This window comes from Meriones unguiculatus, chromosome 14, assembly GCF_030254825.1.
Source record: "Meriones unguiculatus strain TT.TT164.6M chromosome 14, Bangor_MerUng_6.1, whole genome shotgun sequence".
In the NCBI taxonomy this organism is placed as follows: domain Eukaryota; kingdom Metazoa; phylum Chordata; class Mammalia; order Rodentia; family Muridae; genus Meriones; species Meriones unguiculatus.
In genome coordinates, this window is record NC_083361.1 from 62,138,555 (window position 1) to 62,153,438 (window position 14,884).

At 47.2% G+C, this 14,884-nt stretch overlaps 1 long non-coding RNA gene across 1 annotated transcript; it reads right to left on the minus strand.

Annotated features, from left to right (window-relative positions):
• Positions 1-278: 278 nt before the first annotated feature.
• Positions 279-10,912, minus strand: LOC132647233 (uncharacterized). The gene is made up of 4 exons (XR_009585581.1): positions 10,823-10,912; positions 8,962-9,004; positions 6,856-7,219; positions 279-4,459 (listed from the first exon to the last, which is right to left on the minus strand). It is a non-coding gene; the product is annotated as an uncharacterized LOC132647233 (long non-coding RNA).
• Between the last annotated feature and the right edge of the window lie 3,972 nt (positions 10,913-14,884).

Below are 14,884 nucleotides of genomic sequence, written 5' to 3' on the forward strand. Positions count from 1 at the left end.
GGTATGAAGGAGATGGGGGTGGCCGGAGACATCTGCCTACCTCTAGCCTCAGTTCTTTTCTCAAAATAATATTTTTATTGATTCTTTGGGAATTTCACATCATGCATCCTCATCACACCCACTTCTCAGTATTTCAATGCCCACCCCCCATCCTTGTGAATCCCCCCCCCAAAGATTTAAAAATAAACCAAACAAACCCGAGTCCAATTTGGGTCATCTGTAATCTCACTGGAGCACAGTCAAAGTGACTTTTCCCTTAAATAGAACAGAGTCCGGCCTCACTCACACCCTCACCAGAAACCCACAATCGTGGAGGCCTACACATTAGCATCCTCATCACACTTTTCTCTTCGACGGCTTCCCGTTTAGGCTGCTACTCTTTATTTTTTACTTTTGAGGGGGGTTTTAGGGATTTGAAGGAAGAATTGAGGAAGTAGCCTCAGTTCTTAGTTCTCAAGGCTCACTCTCCCCAGTGCCCAGATTACACACTCAGTTCAGATAGTAAACTGTATTCTACAATATAATTTTCTTTTGGTTATTTACAAATAATATTAGACAGAAATAGCCCTATCTTTGGGGTTTCAGAAACCCACACAAGATGGCGCCAGAGAGCTGATGTGGAGATGGACGGGGTCCAGATCTGAGAAAGTCCCTGAAAGCAAGTGGCCTGGGAGCATCCTGGTGTGTGTGTGTGTGTGTGTGTGTGTGTGTGTAAAAGCCTTCAGCTCTTCATCATCCATCCTTCCAGTCTCAATGTATCACCAGACACCTTTGCCACCAGGACACCATCCAGCAGGTGTGCTGGGCATGGTGGTGCACACCTGTCAATATGCACTTGGTTGGTAGACGTAGGAGGATCCGGAGTTGAAGGTCATCATGGACTAGCGTTCAAGTTTGAAGCCAGGCTAGACACAGAAGACCCTGACTCAAAAAACAAAACAAAACAAAACAAAACAAAACAAAACAAACAAACCAACTAAAAAAACCCGAAAACCCACCACCACCATGAAGCAAACAATAAAGACCACAGGTCCACAGGCGTGGAAGTGGCCACTTCCTCAGACTGCTGCAGAAGAAGCTTGGTCAACAGGAATTCTTATCAATAGGGCGTCTGGTCGCAAGGGCATCTGAGGACTGGAAGGCAATCTGTGCTGCAGGAGTTTCTGTTGAGGGTGCTGAGCCAATAGTGGGGGAGACACGGGTGATAGGGAAGGAAGAGCCAGGAGACAAGTGCTGGGCTGCTGGCGACTCTCATCATACCGGGCAGGCCTTGGCAGCTTGCTTCTCCATCTTGTGCCAAGCTTTCAACTAAAGAATAAGAGCTAGGTGTGGTGGCACGTGCCTTTAATCCCAGCACTCAGGAGGCTAAAGCAGATCTCTAAGTTCGAGGCCAGCCTGGTCTATCAAGCTGGTTCCAAGATAGCCAGGGCCATCCTGTCTTGAAAAACAAGACAAGACAAAACAAAACAAACAAAAAAAAAAGAGTAGGAAAATTAGTGAAAATTATGGTAGCATGAACTCTACCATCTTGAACATGTGTTTTTTTTTTTGTTTGTTTGTTTTGTTTTCATTGTTTAAGAGTCTTACCACTGAACTATGTTGGTCCCCTCATATCTAGCTATTGTTTCTGGAGACAGAGTCTCATGTAGCTGGTCTCCCACTCACTATATAGATCTTGAACATCTGACACTTCTGTAAACAGGGGAATGTGTGGAGGAAATGAGATGTCTCAGACTCCGTGATACATCTTTGCCCTTTACAGTTTGACTAGAGAAAGAAGCTTTGCTTTAGGGCAGGAGGGGACAATATCTCATGTGATCCAGGCCAGCCTTGAACTCCCAATCTTTCTGCCTCTGTCTCTAAAAGTGCAGTGATTATACCTTGTACAATGTTTTTTTTTTTTTTTTAATAATAGACTGCAGCAAATTCATGGAGGAGTCAGGAAGCTTGGGAGGGAGAAGCCAAGGCTGGACAGAGATTCTTTTCCTTCCCAAGGGCCAGCTACCTTTCAGGATGATTGGTTTTGGCTCTCAGCCAGGTTTCCGTTTACTGGGTAGGAACGGCTCCTAAAGGAAGAGATGGTATCTCCACCGGATAGCTAGGGAGCAGCAGAAACAGCCTTGCCTGTTGCAGGCTCCAGCCGGGGAAACTCAGCTCCCTGGGAGTGGATAGGAGGGAGGGATTGCTGGAGAGGAGAAGGAGCAGAGAGGCCAGGGAGGGTCTGGTCACATTCCACATGGCACCTGGAGCTGCCTGGGTAGGTGATGGTGGAAATCTCTTCCCGGGGGGAGGGGGAGGGATGGGATGAGTGACTCAATTGTTTAGAGAGACTAGAGGACCGCTTTACTTCTCAGTCTTTCGGCTCAGATCAGCTGCAAGGAGAACAAGAGGAAGGGGACACAGGTACCTTCGTGAGTGCAGCAATGGTTGAATCACCGGCTGAGTGAAACCTCCAGACCAGGCTGACTGCCCATCTGAGCCCAGACATGGAACAGCTAGCCTAGACTCAAGTTCAGAGAGGGAGGACGTAGGCAAGGTGGGCCAAGAGGACAGCCTGGAGGAAGTGATGCTGGAGGGTAGGCCCTGAGGGATGAATAGGAATTGGCTAGATGAACTGTGAAGCGAGGGACAGGGGTGGGCTGTGCTGTGGGAGCTTTGGAGACTCTCCCAGTGGTGTGCAGGTAGAGCATAAGGTCTCCCATGTTGGTCCTGGAAGTATTCAGTTAAAACTGAGGAGAGAATCAGGGGCTGGGCCACATTGGTCCAGTATATCTTGGAGGTTTTGTCACAGAGTGGGTTTTACCTCGAAATCAGCGAGGGATCTGTTGAAGAGTTTGAAACAGCTTTTCCTCCACACCAGCATGGCTGTCCTCCAGGCAGAAATGGATGTTGGAGCTGAATCGTGGAACCGGGAAGCACAGCTTCCAGCTCCACAGCTCCAGGGGCGTCATTTCCATGGACCACTGTATGAAGGATACTCCCTTAAAATTGCTGACTCCATATCCAAGTAACCTTTGACATCTCAGAAAGGAGAAACCAGAGTGGATCAAGAGGATGAATGATGGTGGGTTGATTAAAGTCAAAGAGAACTTCAAGTGCTGGGGAGATGGCTCAGTCAGCAAAGTGCCTATTGCACAAGAAGGAAGACTTGAGTTTGGATTTGCAGCACCCACCCAGCATAGTGGTACACGCCTGTAACTCTAGTGCTGGCTGGGGAGATAGGTGAAATCCCAGAGCCTGCCAGTCCTGCCAATTGGTGAGCTCCGGGTTCAGCAAGAGACATGGTCTCAAATATTAAGGTGGAGACGGGATTAGGAGGCATTTGTCCCCTCACACAGGAAGGAATGACTTTGTGAGGGCTTGGCTAGGAGAGGCGGGGGAGGTATACGGGGTGGACAGTGGTACGGGTGTTGGCACAAAGTTTCTAGAGCAGGAGTTCTGTGCTGTCTGCCCACCAGAAAGCACCCACTTTTCTTCGTGGTAAATGGTGGTCTCTCATAGCTACCCTGGGGGCTTGTCTAGGCTGAAGGCAATTGAGGTCAAGGTTAGAAGAGAGGCTCTGGGTTTTGAACCATCAGCAAGAAGGGTGAGCATCACAAAAAGCAGCTCGGGCCAGGCGTGTTAGGTACACCTTAAATCCTAGCACTGGAGAGGCAGAGACAGGCATATCTCAAGGAGGAGATTGAGGCAGCCTTGGGGACAGTCAGGAGTACATAGTGAGATCCTGTCTCGAAAAGCAAAACAAAAACAAACAAAGAAAGAACCAAAACAAACAGAAAACGTACAAAAAGAAGCTGGTAGGACAGTCTGTGCTGTTTTCGTGGCAATGTCTAACAATATACACATGAGCAATGCACGCTTCTTAAAAATAAACAAATGTAAGGAGAGCTCCCCCAAACACCTGCACCTTATAAGTGACTTCAAGTCAAATGGAATTAGGATCCCTTGGTGTGTAGCTTGAGGTCCAGAGAAACTGGGCTGAGCTGTCCGAGTGTGCCTGCCTACCGAAGAACCCCTTCCTGAAGAGGGAGACACGGCTTGTCTGGTTTCCACATAGGGAGCTGGAGCCTTATATCCCACACTTTCCCCTGGGTCTATGCTCATCTTCCTTGCAGGGAAACATTAAAGAGCATCCATAAAAGACACACTGCAAATTTTGTAGGCTGTAAAACTCGCAGATGAATTTTCCCATCCTATTTTACGAGCCCGGGTTTTAAAGCCATCACGGTGCCAGGCCACCCCTGTTGCGTACGCCAGCTTCCTCTTCAGGCTCTGAGTTGTATTGTGAACTCAGCTGGACGATCTGCGGTGACATGTGGTGACTTAACATCTGGAACATTGTTCCCTTCCCCTTGGAAGATGCCCCTGCTTCTTCTGAAGGTAGCATCATCCACGTGGAAGCTGAATGAGGATCCCAAGCAAGCAGGAGTCGTCTTAGTCTCCAACAGTATTTAAAGACCTCAAGGATCAAGAAGGATAAAACAAAGATGTTTAACACCTTCAAGTACACATTGTATATCCCATATAATTTGGAATCTTAAATGCACCAACATCTAAAACCGAGCCACGAATGACATTTACATGTGGAGAGTCCCACTCTTGACCTTATGTGATGGGTTGTGGAAAATGCAGGCAGACAAAATAATACGGTATGAAATCACCTTCAGACTATATGTGCACAAGGTGTATATGAGGTATAAATGAATTTTGTGTTTAGATTTGGGTTCTATTCCCAAGAATTCCCATTGTGCATAGGCAAGTCTTAAAACAAACAAACAAACAAACAAACAAACAAAAAACACACACACACACACAAAAAACCAAAAAAACCTCCCATCAAATCTGTTCTTCTGATCTCAAGTATTTGGAGAAGGAATATTTGACGTGTGTCTCCAAGAGTGCCAGTCAGAGGAAGGGAGGGTAAACAAGCCATAGCTTCTGCGGTGGAGCTCAGTAGAAGAGCATCCGCCTAGCATGTGCGAAGTACCCGGTTTCGCCCTCAGCATGCGAAACGGAAACCAAAGCAAACCAAACCCAAACCACCCAAGTCACCAGCACCAAGAGCAAAATCCAGATGTTAGAATTGGAAAAAGCCTTTAAGATCATTTAATCCAGTTCATTAAATCTACACTTTGGCCACCAAGGCCAAGGTTATGTTTGAGGTTTTACTAAATGATCTCAGGAGGCCTCTGATACTTAAAAACAATTTTCTTCCTTTCTTCCCCTCCTCCTCCTATGGCCCCCTCACTGTTTAGCCAAAGCCAGCTTCAAACTCAGAGTGATCCTCCTGCCTCTGCCTCTGGAGTGCTGAGATTACAGGCATGAACTACCATGCCTGGCTAAAAAGAATTCTTTAATTTAAAAAAAGCCAAGTCATTTTTTTAAAAGTAGGGCAGTTAAATGAGACTCATTTGTTGCCTAAAAATAGCGCAAAAGTTTTCTCCTGCCCTAAATTAGGAAACCTCATTAAAGAACAGGCTTTTGTTCATAAGAATCTACAGAGCACGGCCAGCTCTCTGGACAGCAGCACAGTCCCGGGCTCAGGCAGTGGTTTCTGGAGAGATTAGAATCTCTAGGAGATGCTCTTTATGTAGCTCCCCAACTCAATTAGAGGTTACTTCAGCCTTCCCGGAAGGGTAAAGAGGCTTCTGCATGCATTCCTTATTACCCACGGTGGGGAATGAGCCTACCTTAGCAAGGGCAGATTTTCAGAAACATGGTGGATGGGGGCTACCAAGATATCTCATTGTGTAAGGGTGCTTGCTGCAAAGCCTGACAAGCTGAGTTCAATTCCTGACTCATATGGTGGTAGAAAAGCCAATTCCTGAAAGTTATCCTCTTGTATACACTCACACACTCACACTCACTCACTCATATACACATTCACCCATGCACAAAGACACACGCGCATACATACTTACACACATAGTGTCTCTCTCTCTCTCTCACACACACACACACGCACACACACTCCAACTAGGGAAATACATGTTAGTAGAAGTGACGCTGAAGACAAGCCATCTACTAGCCGACTGTGGTGGCACATGACAGTCATTCTAGGTGGACATGAAGGTCAGAAGCTCCAAGCTATCCTTAGCTACACAGCAAGTTTAAGGCCAGCCTGGGCTAAATGAGGCTGTTCAACAGCCAATCAACCAACAGAAACCAACCACACAGAGGCGAGGGTGATTGGGCTGCAACATTTGCCATCTCATCGGCCACCAGGCTGGTTAGGCAGTGTTGCCCTTCTCCCTCACAGCTCTGGGTGTCCTTCCTGAAGCAGCATGCTGGGCTACAGGGGACAGTCTTCGGTGGTAGAGGAGGAGTGCTCTTTGGGCAAGGCTCTAGAGCAGTGGTTCTCAACCTGTGGCTCGAGACCCCTTTGTGGGTTGAAGGACCCTTTTATAGGGGTCGCCTAAGGCTATCAGAAAGCACAGATATTCACATTATGATTCATAACACAGCAAAGTTACAGTTATGAAGAGACAATGAAATAATTTTATAGTTGTGGTCACCACAACATGAAGAACTGTATTAAAGGGTCACAGCATGAGGAAGGTTGAGAAGTGCTGCTCTAGAGGAGCTATGCTCTGCTGCTGGAACCCCTAGACCTCACAAAACAACAGCAACAGGCACCAGTTCCAAAAAAGGGGGGAAAAGGAATAAAAAAGACCCCTCCCCCCAAAAAAAGCCTGGTGGAGTGCCTCGTGCCTGTAATCCCAGTACTCAGGAAGGCAGAGGCAGGTGGATTGCTGTGAGTTCGAGGTCAGCTTGGCCTACAAAGCAAGTTTAGGACAGCCAAGATGACAGAGACACCCCCAAAGTCCACACAAACAAACAAACAAACAATCCTACCATTTCTTCAAAGCTCTTCCTTCTGGGGAAGGTACACTCTGGAAGCTCCAGCACATGATATAGGCTTGGGAACTGGGCAACCCTTCCAGGGCAAAGCTGGCCTTTCCATTTCTGTCAGAGAATTCATATCCCAAGAGAGATGTGCCCCGCCATCACATTCTGCCCACCTGGCGTAGCCTCAGAGCTGGAGAGCGCTTCCCTTTCTTGTTATGCACATTTGCTTTGGACCGGAAGGCTGACCTTCCTGTCAGTGTGGGCAGTACTGTTTATTATTGTTTCCTGACAGGCTTGGTGCAGAATGTCCGAGTCCAGTGTCCATTAGGCCTTGAGACTGAGCTCCGTCTCTCCCCTCAGCAGAGGCTCACTGGAAGGAATTTTCCCAGAAAATAGATAAGAGAGCAGGAGGAAGTAAGATAAGAGGGGCAAGCAGTCAAACAAACAAACAAACAAACAAGCAAAACAATCAAAAGGCATATGAAGCCAATTCCCCAGCACAGCACAGGCAGTGGGAAGCTGGCTCTATGAGAAAGTGGGGTGTGGTAGGGAGGGAGTGATTGGCTGAGGGATATTTACATGCCAGTTGCACTAGACCTTTAAATCTGAAATGTGGCCCTATGGCAGATATGAGCCAGCCTTGATTCTCAGGGTTTCGTTGAGAGCTGAGGAGGTATTGATTTTCTGGGTGCCTGCTGGCCTTCTGGGCCTTTGAGAGGCCTCAGGCAAAGAGATGAAGCCGCTGGCAGTTGGCACATTGGACCACAGGGTCTCGGGGTGTGGGGCAGGTCAGAAGCTCCACTCTGAGACCTTTGAGATGGTTGTTTTATGTATATCAAACCATAATTTAAAACAGTACAGTTAAAAATAGAGGCAAGGACCTAGCAGTGCAGGTTTATAATCCCAGCTGTTTAGGAGTGAAGGCAGAAAGACCGCAAGTGCAAGGGCTCGCTCACGATTACGGAGTGAGTTTCAGGATAGCCTGAGCAAAGTAAAGAAACTCTGTTCAAAAGAAAAAAAAAAAAAAAAAAAAAAAAAGGACACTGGGTGATGGTGGTGACACATTCCTGTAATCCCAGCGCTGGGGAGGCAGAGGCAGGTGGATCTCTGAGTTTGAGGCCAGCCTGGTCTACAGAGTAAGTTCTAGGACAGCCAGGGTGATACAGAGAAACCTTGTCCCAAAACAACAAAACCAAAAAGAAACCAAAAATTCAAAACAAACAGGCCCCAACAACAAAAATTAAAATAAATGTATGCATGTATATGTACAAATACAAAAATACAGCCCACTGAATTCATTTTTTGTTGGCGTGTATGTGGTTTCAGGGCTAACACTGTGTGTGTGTGTGTGTGTGTGTGTGTGTGTAAAACAATAATCACCAAAGAAAAGAGGCTATCAACTTGAGAACTGGGTTGCTGTACGGGAGAAATTGGAGGAAGGGTAACTGGGCTGGAGAGAGAAAACCAGAGATGGGGGAAGTGATATAGTTCTATTTCAAGTAAAATGTATTAAAAAAACTGGCAGGATTCAAGGGAGAATGAAACAGTTTATTTTTTAAAGGCTTATTTATTATGTATACAATGTTCTGCCTGCATGCCAGAAGAGGGCACCAGATCTCATTATAGATGGTTGTGAGCCACCATGTGGTTGCTGGGAATTGAACTCAGGACCCCTGGAAGAGCAGCCAGTGCTCTTAACATCTGAGCCATCTCTCTAGCTGTTTTTGTTGTTGTTGTTTTTCAAGATAGGGTTTCTCTGTGTAGCCCTGGCTATCCTGGAACTCACTTTGTAGACCAGGCTGGCCTTGAACGCATAGAGATCCGCCTGCCTCTGCCTACCCAGTGCTGGGATTAAAGATGTGAACTAGCACCGCCGGGCTGAATTAAACAGTTTTGCAGAACTGAAAAAAATGAGACGGAAGACACTTGATGACAGCTTCTGGCCTTCACCCTCCCAAACTCCACCCCGTGTACATGTCTACACACACATCTACACACACATGTTGCATACAGGTACTCAAACACACAAAACCAAACCGAACCATCACCACCACCAAAAATGCTGAGAGGCATTTGAAAGGCTCTGGTGTGACCAGCGTGGTCCAGCCTTACCTATTGTCTCTTGTTCTTCTTCCTTCTGGGAGGCCATTGTACCCTAATAAAAAGCAATAATGACAACTGTCTTAGGTTGTAGACCCCTGGCTAGCCTTTGAATGCAAATGAATTATTTAGGAGACAATCCAGGAAAATGGGGATGGGTGGGGTGGGGGGAACGGGACACACAGACAAAAGGCAGAAGGGAAGAGAAGGGAGGGAAGCCAGTGGGACAGGGTTAGGTGAGCTGGCTCTTGCTGTGGGGCTCTGGGAGGCTGTAGCCCTGAAGACTCCGGGAGGTCTGTGTCCGCTCTAGAGTCTCTCTTGATGGAGACACTGGTCTTTATCACTAATTCCTGTGCTTTGTGGGGCTACTTCTGTTCACTCTCCCTGTGTGCACAGACGAGCTGTTTAGGCCGCGTGAGGTGGTGCCCCGCCCCCCAGCACCCCCTCAGCCCCCTCTCCCCACCAGGCCGGCTACAGGAAGGACCCTGGGTCTGAGCTGAAGTTGGGGCAGGATCATGAGCAGCTGCGTATCAGTACACAAGCCTAATGGCCCTAGTTCCATCTCTAGGGAGTTGTCCTCTAATGTCCTCTAATGTGTGCCGCGGCAGCCTCACCCCCTCCCCGCCCCCACACACGGTAATTTAAAAAAAAAGGGTGATTAGACTAGGGTGCCCCTCCCCCCACCGTCTGCCCTTCCCACGTGTCATGTGATCTCTTCTGCTGAGCTGTCATACAGCTAGGAGGCCAGCTGCCAGCGTCTTAAACTATACACACCTCTTTTCCTTATAGAGTACTTGGTTGCAACTATTTTTTTTTTTTAAAGTTGCATAGAACAGACCAGCATAGTGCGTACCAATTGGTGACAGCTCAGTAATCTATATAATAAATACTGATCAGAATGGCAAACACCCGTCGCTGCACCCCGGGAATTCCAGTGCTGAGAGCTCACTGTGTGATCTGTGAGGTGGTTTATGTAGTGAGTGGGTCTTTGCACCACTGTTTGTGGTAGTGTCAGATTGGAAATCAGCTTAAATAGTCACTAGAACGGGAAGGACTTCTTTCTCCTCCTTCCCTCACGTCCTTTCTTTTCTTTCCGTTCCCTAACCCTACCCCCTTTTCTGCAGTGTTGGAGATGGGATCCAGGCCCTGTGCATGCTGGGTAAGCTCTCACTGAGCCACCGCTGCAGAAGTGAAGGTGGCTGTTCTGGATGTTCTCTTACTTTGGGAAAGCAAACACTTCCAGGCGCAAAGATTCTACAGTACAGAGGACTAAGGGCCTCCTGGAGTCTTGGAGATGGGGATGGACTGTAGCCAAGGGAGGTGGGGTTTGTTCTTTCCTTTCTCAGTATGTGGCAGGGCCTCACAGGTCCAGAGTTTCCTGAAGAAGCCATTTCACCCCCACGCAGCCTTTCCTAACGAGTCCCTACTCCCACCCGGATGCACTGCTGGTGGTTTGCTAACATCTTTTGTTGATTGCTCTCTCCCTCGGTGGCCAAGGAACTTCAAGTGGACTGCATGACAGGGGCGGGGCTGGAGAACGGGGGGGGGGGGGGCGTCTGCCTTGAAAAGCCTCTGCTTTCTGTTTGAGGGGCTGTGAAAAGAGACACTTTTGCTGTCGGCTATTATTGCTGAAAATTGTGGCCTGAGTCTCCTGGCTGGGGATGCACAAAGGATGGACAATTGGGGCTTGGATTGCTCAGGGCACAGGGCAGGGAGTTCAGCTAAGCCAGAGCAAAATGCACGGGAGAGAACAGCTGCGAGAAAAAAAAAAAAAAATTCCCCGGCACCAGCTTCATTCTGAGGGGCTCCCTGGAGTACTCTCAGCCTCGTTTCTGACACCCTTCTTGACATTCAGGGCACGTGGCTCACTTACTTCTGTCTTTGCCTCCTCTGGAGCCCATCTTGTCTTCCAGGCTTGCGTGCACTCATCCAGCCTAGGGTGATGCTGTGACCGTTCTCTGGCTGCCGGGAAAGAGATGTGGGTCATTAGATCAGATGTTCTCCAGGAAGCTGTCCATGTGCCTTTGAAGTAAACACTTGAGAATGAGATTGGATCAAGTCACTGGAGCTTGAGCAGTTGGATGTCACAGCCAAACTCAGCCAGTGAAAGGACCCCAAGTGCCTGGCTTGGGAGGTTGACATTAATCCGCTCTTTTTCAGGAACCCTTAGCACATTTGCTTTTCACCTTTGTTTCTTGTGCAGGATACATCTTACTACCGAAAGAAAAAAAAAATCCCAGTTCATATCCTTCCCATCTCCCTATCTGCCCTATGGAAACAGTGGTCACCTCCGAGCTTTCAAAGTTGAAGGCAGGACATGGTTAAGTAGCAGCTTAAGGAGTAGAGAATCCCAGCTCCTTAAATCTTAAGAAATAGCTCTTTATCAGCTGGATCCTGGGAGGAGGGGAATGGGCTGGGGAAAGCTGGAATATCCTGATGGTGCCTGCTTTTCTTTGTTTGAAGTCCCCATACCTCAGGGGTCATGGCAAAATAAAAGGCTTTCCAGAAGTTGAGCATACAGGTTCTCAAAACATCATCATCATCATCATCATCATCATTACCACAACAACTCAAAAAAACAAAACAAAAAAACAACAACAACAAAACTCAACCCCCCCTCCTCCACACCCTACCTCTTAAAAGCAAAACATAGAAAGTAAAGGTCGCAGCCTGGTTGGTTGCTGCTGTATCTGGCTTGCTTGTGTGTTTTAGTTGGCCCACACAATATTTTCATTTTTCAGCCAACGTTTAAACATTGGGGAATTTCAAATAGCAACCCAGAACCTACGGAGATCCCGACTGTGCTGGGAGTCACACAGCTACACAGTGGTTGTTGGCCTTTTACCAAACCCAAATGTGTTGTCTTAGCTGGTCTCTGACTCTGTAGGTATGTGGGTTTGCTCTCTCTCATGCTGAAGATCTGGAAGCCCGCTGTCTTCATAGCTTTTGAAACAGCCATTCTTTGGTGATGTCTACTTGCCACACAGGCTGTCTGTCCATACTCCCTGAACCACACATTCTTCCCAAGGCTCCACACCTCTTCCTGGATTATACTGTAGCCAGCATTCAGGTCAAACAGCCACAGATCCTGGCGGTGTCAGGATCTGTCCTTTGCTGTCAAGAAGCTGGGTTAACTATGCATATGCTTGGGAGGTACTTGTTAACTCTGTTTCCTGATCTGAATGAACATAAATGCCATGGTAAAGTATGGTACATGGCATCTGGACTTCAGACAAAATTCACATCGTGGGGTGAATGTTGACTAGTGGAAAGACAGGATTGCTTTGGCTAGGACCTGGTTAGTTGAAAGAAGCAACAAACAAACAAAAAACCCCAACAGCAGCAGCAACAACAACCCCAAACAAACCTCCCAACCCCAAGGATTTTTAGGTTACACCTGTGTCCACGTTCCCTGAGCGCTTCATCCTGTCACTGCCCTGGAACTGCCAGACTAACTCACTCTTTCTTCACCCCCCCTTTCTCCCCCACGGTCTGCTCTCTGAGATCCACTTCCTCCATGCAGCCCATCTGCGTGCTCACAGCTAGAGTGAACCTACCTGCCTGGTGGCCTGTTGTGTCTCTCTGTGGCTGGTTGTGAGGCAGAGGCAATAATGTCAGCCTAAACCTCTGTCCTTGAGGCTTTCTCCTTTTCCTTCTGTTTTCCAAAGCCCAGGGACAGTGTCTCAGGCTCTGCTTTTTAGAGGACCAAGACGAAGGTAGTAGGAAAGATTGACGATACATTGGCTGGATTTGGCTGTGACAAGCTCATGGAATCGTATAATAAAGAACACTTCATCTTGATTTTTGTAATGGTGTGCAAATATGTCCATGTAGGAGTGTGCGTCTGTGTGTGTGTGTATGTGCACACGGAGGCCAGAGGTTAATGTTAGGTGTCTTCCTCCATTTCTCTTCACCTTATTATACATAGATGTAATCTCCTCATGCAGTTTTGACTGGCCAGTAACTTCAATACAGATCACGCTGGGCTTGAACTCACAGATACCCATTTGCTTCTTCCTTCTATGTGCTAGAATTAAAGGTGCATGCCACTGAGCTTGCCTACATCATCCATCCATCTTTCTTTCTTTCTTTCTTTCTTTCTTTCTTTCTTTCTTTCTTTCTTTCTCTTTCTTTCTTTCTTTCTTCCTTCCCTCCCTCCCTCCCTCTCTCCCTCTCTTCCTTCTTTCTTTCTTTCTTTCTTTCTTTCTTTCTTTCTTTCTTTCTTTCTTTCGTGTATGATTGTTTTGCTTTCATATATGTACATGCACCACATACATGTCTGGTGCCTAGGCAGGTCAGAACAGTGTGTCAGATCCCCTGGGGCTGGAGTTACAGACAGCTGTGAGCCATCATGTGAGTGCTGCAAAGCCCAGTTCGTAGCAGGAGCAACACGTGTTTTTAACTGTGGAGCCATCTCTCCAGACCTTTATCTTATTTCACTGAGCCTGAAGTTCATTGATGCTTTCGCTACCTGGTCAATGTGGTCTAGTGGTTCTCCTGTCCTGTGCCCTCTAGCATTGGTGTTAGGGGCAAGCCTACTCCTGACTGTTATGTGGGTAGTGGCGGTCTGAATTCAGGCCCTCCTGCTTGTACTTTACCAACTGAACCATTTCCCACATTGACTAAAGAGTGTGTGTGTGTGTGTGTGTGTGTGTAAGCACATGTGACATGGCATGCCTGTTAAGGACAGAGAACAACTTTCTGAAGTCAGTTATTTCTTTCCCTGTGGGTACCAGGTATGAAACTCAGGTAGTTAGGCTTAGTAGCAATTGCCTTTATCTACCCATAATTTCACTGGCCCATAATTTCAATTTTTTCATGTGAAAACAGAGCCTATTAATTTTGTATATTTACAGTCTGAATTTGATTCCTATCTGTCTGTCTGTCTATCTATCTATTTATCTATCTATCCATCCTTTAATTAAGTAACCACTAGAGAGTCATATGGTTTACATTAAAAGTTCCGGTTTTTGCTGAAAGCACACACCTTTAATCCCAGTACTTGGGAAGCAGAGGCAGGTGGATCTCTGTGAGTTTGAGTCTAGCCTGGTCTACAGAATGAGTTCCAGGACAGCCAGGGCTATAGATAGAGACCCTGTCTCAAACAACAACAACAACAACAACAACAACAACAACAACAAAAATCAGATTCCTGGGCCAATGAGATGGTTCAAAGGGTAAAGTCACTTGTTACCAAACCTGACAATTTAAGTTTAATCCCTGGAAACCATATGGTGGAAGCAGAAAATTAATTTTCTCAAGTTTTCCCTTGATCTCCACATGTGAGCTGTGGCATGCACACAAATAAAAAATGTAATTAATTAAAAAATATTAGATTTTTTTTTTCTGGAACACTGGAAGACCTGGAAACCTAGACCAGTCCCTGGCTGAAGTGGACAACGGCCTCTCTGCTTTAATGGGTTGGCCTGTGCCTGTTGGGTGCTGACCACCCCAGCATCCCACAGGGACGTGTCCCCATGTGCGTGCACACGGCCCTCTGTCCTCATTTATAGACTATGGGTGGCCGCTTGTGGGCGTGTAAGCGTGACATCGCCAAAGTGAAGGGAAATTTTGCTAGGGGTAATGATGGGAATCGCTGCTCAGAAAATGCATTGAACTAAGATAATGGGTTATGGATTGCTGAACCCAGTTTGAAGTTCTCTGATTGACATGGGAAGTTGTACTTTATTTCGGGTGCTTATGCCTCTACTTTCCTTCCACCAAGCTCCCAACCCTAGGTAGGAGAGAGAGGGTTAGTGGGGAGAGGGAGCACCAGACCGCTTTACCTGTCCTGGCTGTTTATGGTCCATGGGTTCTTTTAGAGCTTTACCAATCTCCATCAACAACGCAGCCCTCAGTCTCCTCCAAGCCGCTGATCCCTGAAGTGTTTCTCTCTGTCTGTGCTCCAAACTGCCACACCGTCGTCTCTAGTCTC